Source organism: Orycteropus afer, unplaced genomic scaffold (genome assembly GCF_000298275.1).
Source record: "Orycteropus afer afer isolate SDZICR_OR568_19922 unplaced genomic scaffold, OryAfe1.0 scaffold00120, whole genome shotgun sequence".
In the NCBI taxonomy this organism is placed as follows: Eukaryota; Metazoa; Chordata; class Mammalia; order Tubulidentata; family Orycteropodidae; genus Orycteropus; species Orycteropus afer.
This window is the reverse complement of record NW_006921707.1, coordinates 4,656,066-4,664,106: the sequence shown is the minus strand read 5'-3', so window position 1 is coordinate 4,664,106 and position 8,041 is coordinate 4,656,066.

The window sequence follows — 8,041 nt, the reverse complement described above, 5'->3', positions numbered from 1 at the left end:
AAAAAAAAAAAAAAGAATTGGACAAATCTGCAGCAAAAGATGTCTTTAAGGATTTTTAACAAAAACAAAGATGTCATTTTGAGGACTAAGATGCACCTGATCCAAGCCATGATATTTTCAATTGCCTCATATGCATGCAAAAACTAGCCAATGAATAAGGAAGACCCAAGAAGAATTGATTAATTTGAATTACAGTGTTGGCCAAGAATATTGAATATACCGTGGATTGCCAGAAGAATAAACAAATCTGTGTTGATCAAAGTACAGGCAGAATGCTCCTAAGAACCAAGATGGGAACATTTTGTGTCACAGACTTTTGACGTTATCAAGAGAGATTTGTTGCTGGAGAAGGACATCATGCTTATTCAAGTAGGGGGTCAGTAAAAAGAGGAAGACCCTCAACAAGATAGATTGGCACAGTGACTGGAACAATGAGCTCTAATAAGGCAACAGTTGTAAGGATGGCACAGGACCTGGCTATGTTTTGTTGTACATAGGGTCCCTATGAGTCAAAACTGATTTAACAACACCTAACAGTAACAACAACATCTAGATTCCAGCTTGAATATTCCAGAGACCAAATGAGTTTTTCAGGACACATTGCAGTTATGTCATGAGCAGTACTGAGTAGTAATAGTTCAAGGGAATGAAAATATGGCTGAGGATTGGATGTGAAATTATCATCAAACACTTTAAAATCCCTCTAAGAATATTCATATGGTATGTATATTAGATTTTATTGCTACATAACAAATTACTACAAACTTGATAGTTGAAAACAGCATAAATTTATCTCACTGTTTCTATGGGACAGAGGTTTCAGTGTGGGTTAGTTGGCTTCTTTGATCAGGGATTCAGGCTGAAATCAAGGTGGTTGCCTAAGCTGCGATCTTACCTGAGCCTCTGGATCCTCTTCCAAGCTCATTCAGGTTGTTGGCAGAATTTCATTTTTTTGCAACTGTAGGACTCATGGCCCTATTTTCTCACTCATTCTCTACTGCCAGTTGTTCTCAGCTTCTAGATGCTGACCATCATTTCCTGTTACATTAGTCTTTCTAAAGCGTGGCAGTTTCTTCTTCAAAGTCAGCAGGGGAGACACTTGAACTTTGAATCTCTTCTTCCAGAAAGGGCCCAATCCTATTTCAATGCTCACCTGGTTAAGTTAGCCTCATTTTAAGTAAATTAAACTCAATTGTCTTGGATTCTTTATTATATGCACAAAATCACAAAATCTTTCACTTTATAAAAGGTGTCGTAGGAGTGAAATCCTTTTCTGTAGAAGTAAAATCTGTCATAGTTACAGTCCCACCTATATTCAAAGGAAGAGGATTGTATGGGACTTGTACTTCGGGTGTGTGTGTGTGTGTGTTCAAATCTCAGAGTTCTGCTACCACTCTATGCATAAGAATTGATACTAGTAAGAACTGAGAGTCCCTACATGAAACGGATCCATGTTGCCTTTCAGCAGCCATGAATGAGAGATCAACTTCTTGTCCTGAAGCATTTCAAGTAAGTTAAAAACCAAACCAAACTCACTGCCATGGAGTTGGATCCAACTCATAGTAAACCCTCCTTGGGTTTACAAGGCAGCATCACCATGGAAGTAGATTGCCCAACCTTCCTTCTGAGGAGTGGCTGGTGGGGTTTGAACCACCAGCCTTCTGGTTAGCAGTCAAGTTCTTAGGCACTACACTACCAGAGCTCCTCAAATAAGTTAGAAGGACGTTTTGTTCACTTGTATAGTTAAAGTGGAATAGATGTAAAGGTAAACTCAGATAATAAAATGAATTCAGGAAGAGGTACTTAATTCCTTACATTCATGAGTTTTACGGCCAACCACCCTATTAAATCAGAACCAATCAATCCATTACACACAATAAAAGAAAAGGATTAAGTGAAACTCCAACTTCTCTGATACAATCTCTTAAACCTCCTAGTAACTAACACTATATATAATTTCTAATACTGTTTTTAATTTTGTTTTCACAAGCAAGAAATAAATTCAGTGCTTCAGAGAACAGTGTCTTCTTACACACACTCTGAACACATTAACACATTTTTAATATATATAAAAAATAAGTATTCTCTGAAGAAAGAGTTTAGTTTCAGGACAGAAACACAGAGGGGCACAGCTGTTTACATATTGATGAAGTCGATTTTGTATTTTATTGAGGAATTTTGGCTGGGGATGAAAGTAATTAAGATATTTTTTCCTTCTGATGAATCCAAATTTTACCTCCATATCCTTTGCGTCATCTCTCCCTGGTTTGCCCACCTCTTAATTTTATTGTGGAGGTCAAGGTCGGAAAGGGAGACACGGGATAGGGCAGCAGTCTGAGACTTCATGGCAAATACAGGGATAAACAAGAGCATTCTTTTCCCAAGAGCATTGTACTGAAAACTAGTAGCTTTGCAGAAAAACAGTAGCTGCCTTACATCTTGGGTGGCTCTGCCTTGGTGATACATCACATTTATGATGGGATGTGTCATAGTTCATTAACTTGTCTATCCTATTATATTTGGCTACAATGGGACGCTACTCAAAAACAACATGCCTGAAATTGAAGACAGATGGCCAACTAAGGGACTAAAGAGTTTAATATGATCATTTACTATTTCCTTTTTATTGTGTTTTTCTCTCTATTATGAGTTCCATGGAAGGATATTGACACATTTTAAAAACAGCGTCATTTCTTAGGAAAGAAAGCAATGGGGATCATGGAGCAGAGTGAGGACATGTTGACATTCTGCTAGTGCCATCAGCTGGAAGGTGTATTTTTGTTTGGCAGTGCTATTTATCTTTACATTTGCACAGGTTTGTGAATGTAGAAAAATAAAATGGAAGAAAATTACTGTTATTCTATCTCTACAGAGGGCTTGAATGACTGAAACTGACTTTTGAAGTAGAGGTTCCTAAAATGGTTCTTTGTTCATGGTGAATATAGCAACAGTTATAGAAAATTAGTTAACCAATAACATCCATTCAAATGAAAGGTATCTTAGACTATAATGTTCTGATTTTTAATAAATGGCATCACATCAACTTTCATGTAGCAGCTTGAGATTTATAAAGTGCACCAGATTCACTTTGTCTTGGGCTTTGCACTCAATCCTTAGAGCCCAGGAAAGAATCAGAAATTGATCCTTGCTGAAACTCCTTTCTTCCAAATGCATACATAGGTACTTCTGCACACTTTTAAAGTTTATTTCCAGAACTTTTAATCAGTACTAGAATTTTTAACATTAAACAGCTCTTGGGAAATAATTCTAGGGTCTGGCATGCAGATGAGTATACCCAAATTTTGCAAAGTAATTTAGTTAGTTATTTCTGAGAGGCAAACTAATTTGGAAAAGTGAGGGGAGAGAGTAAAATAATAACATTTGAGAGGCATTTTGGATGCCTGGCTCTATGAACAAAGTCTGCCTTCTCCTACATAGTTTCATCTTTGGTGTTTTTTGAAAGGGCAACAATTTATTTGGGAAATTATAGATATATAATTATGTTCATTTTAATTAATGAGAAAGTGATAACTTTTAAAATTTTAATAAGAACTTTTTAATATTGATAGAATACATGTGTATATATTATTGCCAGAGAGGAATAGTCACACAGGGTAAGGGAAAACAGCAAATTTTTTTTCTGTTTACATTTCTATTCCCAAAGATAATTGTTTAGCCAAGATGTTTAGGCTTGATTGTGGGTCAGTAGGGGTCACTAATAAAAGATTCTGTTTGGATTTTACAAGTTTATTTGAATCTGTACACAATTTTTTTTTCCAGGAATCTAAGCTACACCAATACTTGTCCTTTATAGTGACTATGGTATGAAGTGGCATTTAAGCTACTAGTCATTTAGGATTTGAGTAAACACTAAGAGGATTGATACATTACTTAACATTGATAGCAGATATTTTCTATATGCATCAGAAAAGGCAACTACTGTGTTTTATCATTTAAACACCTAGTGTGTTACCATGCATGTGGTATGTCTACTTCACAGGTACATGATTTGCTACAATGCATATAGGATTTGCTTTTCTTTTTCTCACTTTTTTTTTTTAATAAGCAAGTAATATATATTTACTTTTTGAAAGAAGCACATAATGTAGATGAAAAATAATTGTATTATGTATGGTAGCTAAGGTAGTGTGTCAACTGGGCTGGGCCCCATTTTGAATGTCGAGGCAACTGGATGTAGTTATTCCCCATGATGAGACTGGTAATCAGCTCCATGGTGGAATCTGCTATGAGCTGTGGAGTAGCTGTCTTAGGAATGGGTTCTGCTTCCAGTATATAAGAAGCTTTGAGAAAAGTCTCTAGCTTTCTGGCATGCTTGGATCTTGCAATTCGCTGAATCATCATTCAGTAGCCTGCCATGTTGCCTGCCCATCTTGGGACTGTTTCTGGACTTGAACTAGTGGGCTGCCATGTTGCTTAATAATCTTGGGGGCTGTGCCATTTTATTTGTCAGCCTTGGGTTTGTCAGCCTCAGAATTTAGTATCTACTTGAGTTAAGAGACACTTTCAGCTCCAGTGGACTGGGAGCAAGAGGCAGAGCTGAAGCCCAAGGCCTAAGGACCTTCACCCAGCCCCTAGAGCTGGTATTTGAACTCAGACTTCTAGCCTCCTACAACGTAAAAGAATAAATCCCTGTTTGTTAAAGTCACCCACTTGTGGTATTTCTGCTATAGCAGAACTAAAGAACCAAACATTACCCATAAGTTCATTATAGTGAGATACTGATTGTTAGTTGAAATGTCCCCAACACGAATTAAAGCATTTGTTCAGGAAATCACATTTGTGTTCTTTTACTTGTTTGTAATAGGAGAAAGTAAGGAAACATCCTAATGTCCATCTATAAAGAATCCAGTAATGATGCATGCTTTTCTGTGTAAATATATATGTATCTATATAATATGATTTACTAAAAATGGTACCAGAAAATTTGCATGATTTTGAACTTGTCATTTTCAATGATATATTATGGATCACTCTTCATATCAACAAAGACAGATACACATAGACATTATTAATTGAAGGACAATATTTTGTTGAATTGTTGCATCATAATTTGTTTAACTGATTCCTCATAGCTGGAGATTTAGTATGCTCCTTTTCAGTTTTCTCTGTTACAAACAAGTGACAGAGCACAGGTGGGATTTCCTGCTTGCAAGGTTGTGATATGGGTACTAACTTTATGGAATAGAGGAAGATCATTAGCATAGATACTAATTAGAGAAATTAGAGTAATTCCACAAAGAGGCTACAAGAGAGGAAACAGAGGCAATTAGCACCATCATGTGACAAGCATTGCTTTTGTTCTTGTTGTTAGGTGCCATTGAGTTCAATTTAACTCATGTTGTTGTTGTTGTTATGTACAGTGGAGTAAGACCCGACTCATAGTTACCCCTCCTTGTGTTTCTGAGGCCGTATCACTAGAAGTAGATTGCCCAACCTTCCTTCCAAGGAGTGGCTGATGGGTTTGAATCCCCAGCCTTCTGGTTAGCGGTCAAGTGCCTTAGGCATTACGCATAAGGACCTCAAATATCAGAGTAGAACTATGCCCTAGGGTTTTCTAAGCTATAATTTTCGTAAGAGCAGATGGCCAAGTTTTTCTCCCGAAGAGCTGCTGGATGGGTTTTGACCACTAACCTTTCTGTGAGCCATGGAGCTTTAAACCATTGTACCACCAGGGCCTGTAGCATTGCATTGGATACTATATAAACATTCTTTTTAACACTAGGCATTATTGCCATTTTATAGATGCATTCAAGATAATTTACTAGAGTAGAGGTTAGGTAACTCATCCAAAGTTGCCTAATGCTAGTGATAGAACTACCTGGATAGGCTTATAATGAGATTCACAAACTTTTCATTATCTTGTCTTGTTCTGTAAGGCCTGAGTCCTAATGGCCTCCAGGTAATTCTTTAACCAGAAGTCTTTAGTGCCAGGGATTCTAACGCGTCCCACATCTCAGGGCTTTTATCTCCCCTCCGGATTCCAGTGCGTATCAGAGCTTTACCTGGCTCCTGCAAGTCTCCCACGCATCAGGACTTTACATCCTCCCTAGATAATTATTCCCTAACTGGACTTTAGGGCCAGGGATTCCAGCACGTCCCCCCACGTCTCAGAGTTCTGCCCTAAACCCCTTAGCAATAACCAATCATCTGTACCCCTTTGCCCTGGTGCTACTCCACCCTATATTTTTCCTATAAAAATGTAATAGTAAGAGAGCATGGGGTCTTTTGCCCAAGCCACTGAGTCGGTGAAAGCAGAGACCCTAGCTCGAGCTAGCAAATAAACTTTCCTTTCGCTTTTGCATTATTGTGTTAGTGGTGGCTTCCTCTCACCGACACTCCTTTCCTAACACGAGCTCAACATTTGGTGGGTTGGCCGGGAAAGGAAAATTCAGAGCAAGTGAAGCTGCCTGAGATAGAGGTAAGTTCAGGAAGCCGGCAGGACCAGAACACATCCTTTGCGTAAGGATACTGGTCCATCAGGAAAGGTTGGGAAGTTCAGGAAGCCGACAGGACCAGAATATGTCCTTTGCGTAAGGATACTGGTCCATCAGGAAAGACTGGAAACCGGCGGACGTGCCGGATCATGAAACCAGCGGACGCACCGGAGAAGTTGGGGAAGGAGCCCTTCCCCAACTCACAGGCAGGCTGTGGGCACTTTTTGGTAAGAGTAGCCCCCTTCAGGGGAGGGGCAGAGGCACCTCCAATCTGTGGTACTGGAATGAGAACTCTTCTGGGTGTCGGATATTTGTGTTGTCTGTTTTGGTGTCTCTTGTTGTGTGGCCACTTGTCTTTTACTTGTTCTGTGTTTTCTTAAAGGAGGTTGAAATGGGACAGGGACAGACTACCCCTCTTTCCCTGATGGTTGAACATTTTTCAGAGTTTAAAACCAGAGGATCTAATTTGTCTGTGATAATTAAGAAAAATAAACTAATAACGTTTTGCTCTTCAGAATGGCCCTCTCTTAAGGTAGGATGGCCTCTGGAAGGCTCATTGAATGGAAAGGGGATTGCAACCATATTTGACCGAGTCCAAGTGCCAGGCCCCCGTGGACACTGGACCAATTTCCTTACATTTTAGTGTGGCAAGATATGGTGACTAACCCTCCCCCATGGCTAAAACCTTTTCTTCCGAATCTCTCTGTTAAGGTGTTAACATCCTCACTCAGGACTAGTGGAAAGGAGAAACTGAGATGACCTGAGTCCTGAGCAACTGTTCCACTGGTTTTGCCTGATTCCCAAACTCACCCCGATCTGATAGATCTAGAAAGTGGCATGTCTCCACCTCCCTATGCCCCTACACCACCTTCCCACCCTCTCCAGGTTCCACAAGTATCGGGAGGAAGTGGAGCGAGTGCTCCAAGTGCGCCACCCATCATTATGGGCCCAGCCTCTGGTCTCCGCCCATGCCAGAGGGGCTCCCAGGAGGCTGAAGCCCCATCGTCCACTGTCCAGGTGCTGCCCCTTAGAGTGATAGGCCTGCCTCGTGAGGATGGAAGCAGAACCTGGCAGTACTGGCCATTTTCAACATCAGACCTGTATAACTGGAAAGCACAGAACGCCTCCTTTTCTGAAAATCCCCAAAGCTTAATTAATTTGTTAGATTCTATATTGTTTACTCATAACCCCACTTGGGATGATTGTCAGCAGTTATTGCAGGTTTTGTTCACCATTGAAGAAAAAGAGAGAATCTTAACTGAGGCCAGGAAAAATGTGCCCAGAGACAATGGACAGGCGACAACACTGCAGAATTTAATTGACGCTGGGTTCCTGTTATCTCGTCCCGGTTGGGATTTTGAGCATTCAAAAGGTAGGGAGCATCTCCAAAAGTACCACCAGATTCTAATGGCTGGTCTCTGAGCAGCGGCAAGGAAGCCGACTAATTTGGCCAAGGTAAACTCAGTCAAGCAGGAGCTGACAGAGAGCCTTGCAGCATATCTAGAGAGGTTGATGGAAGCGTTTAGACTGTATACCCCCATGGACCCTCAAGCCGATGAGAGTAGAGCAGCAGTGGTCCTATCTTT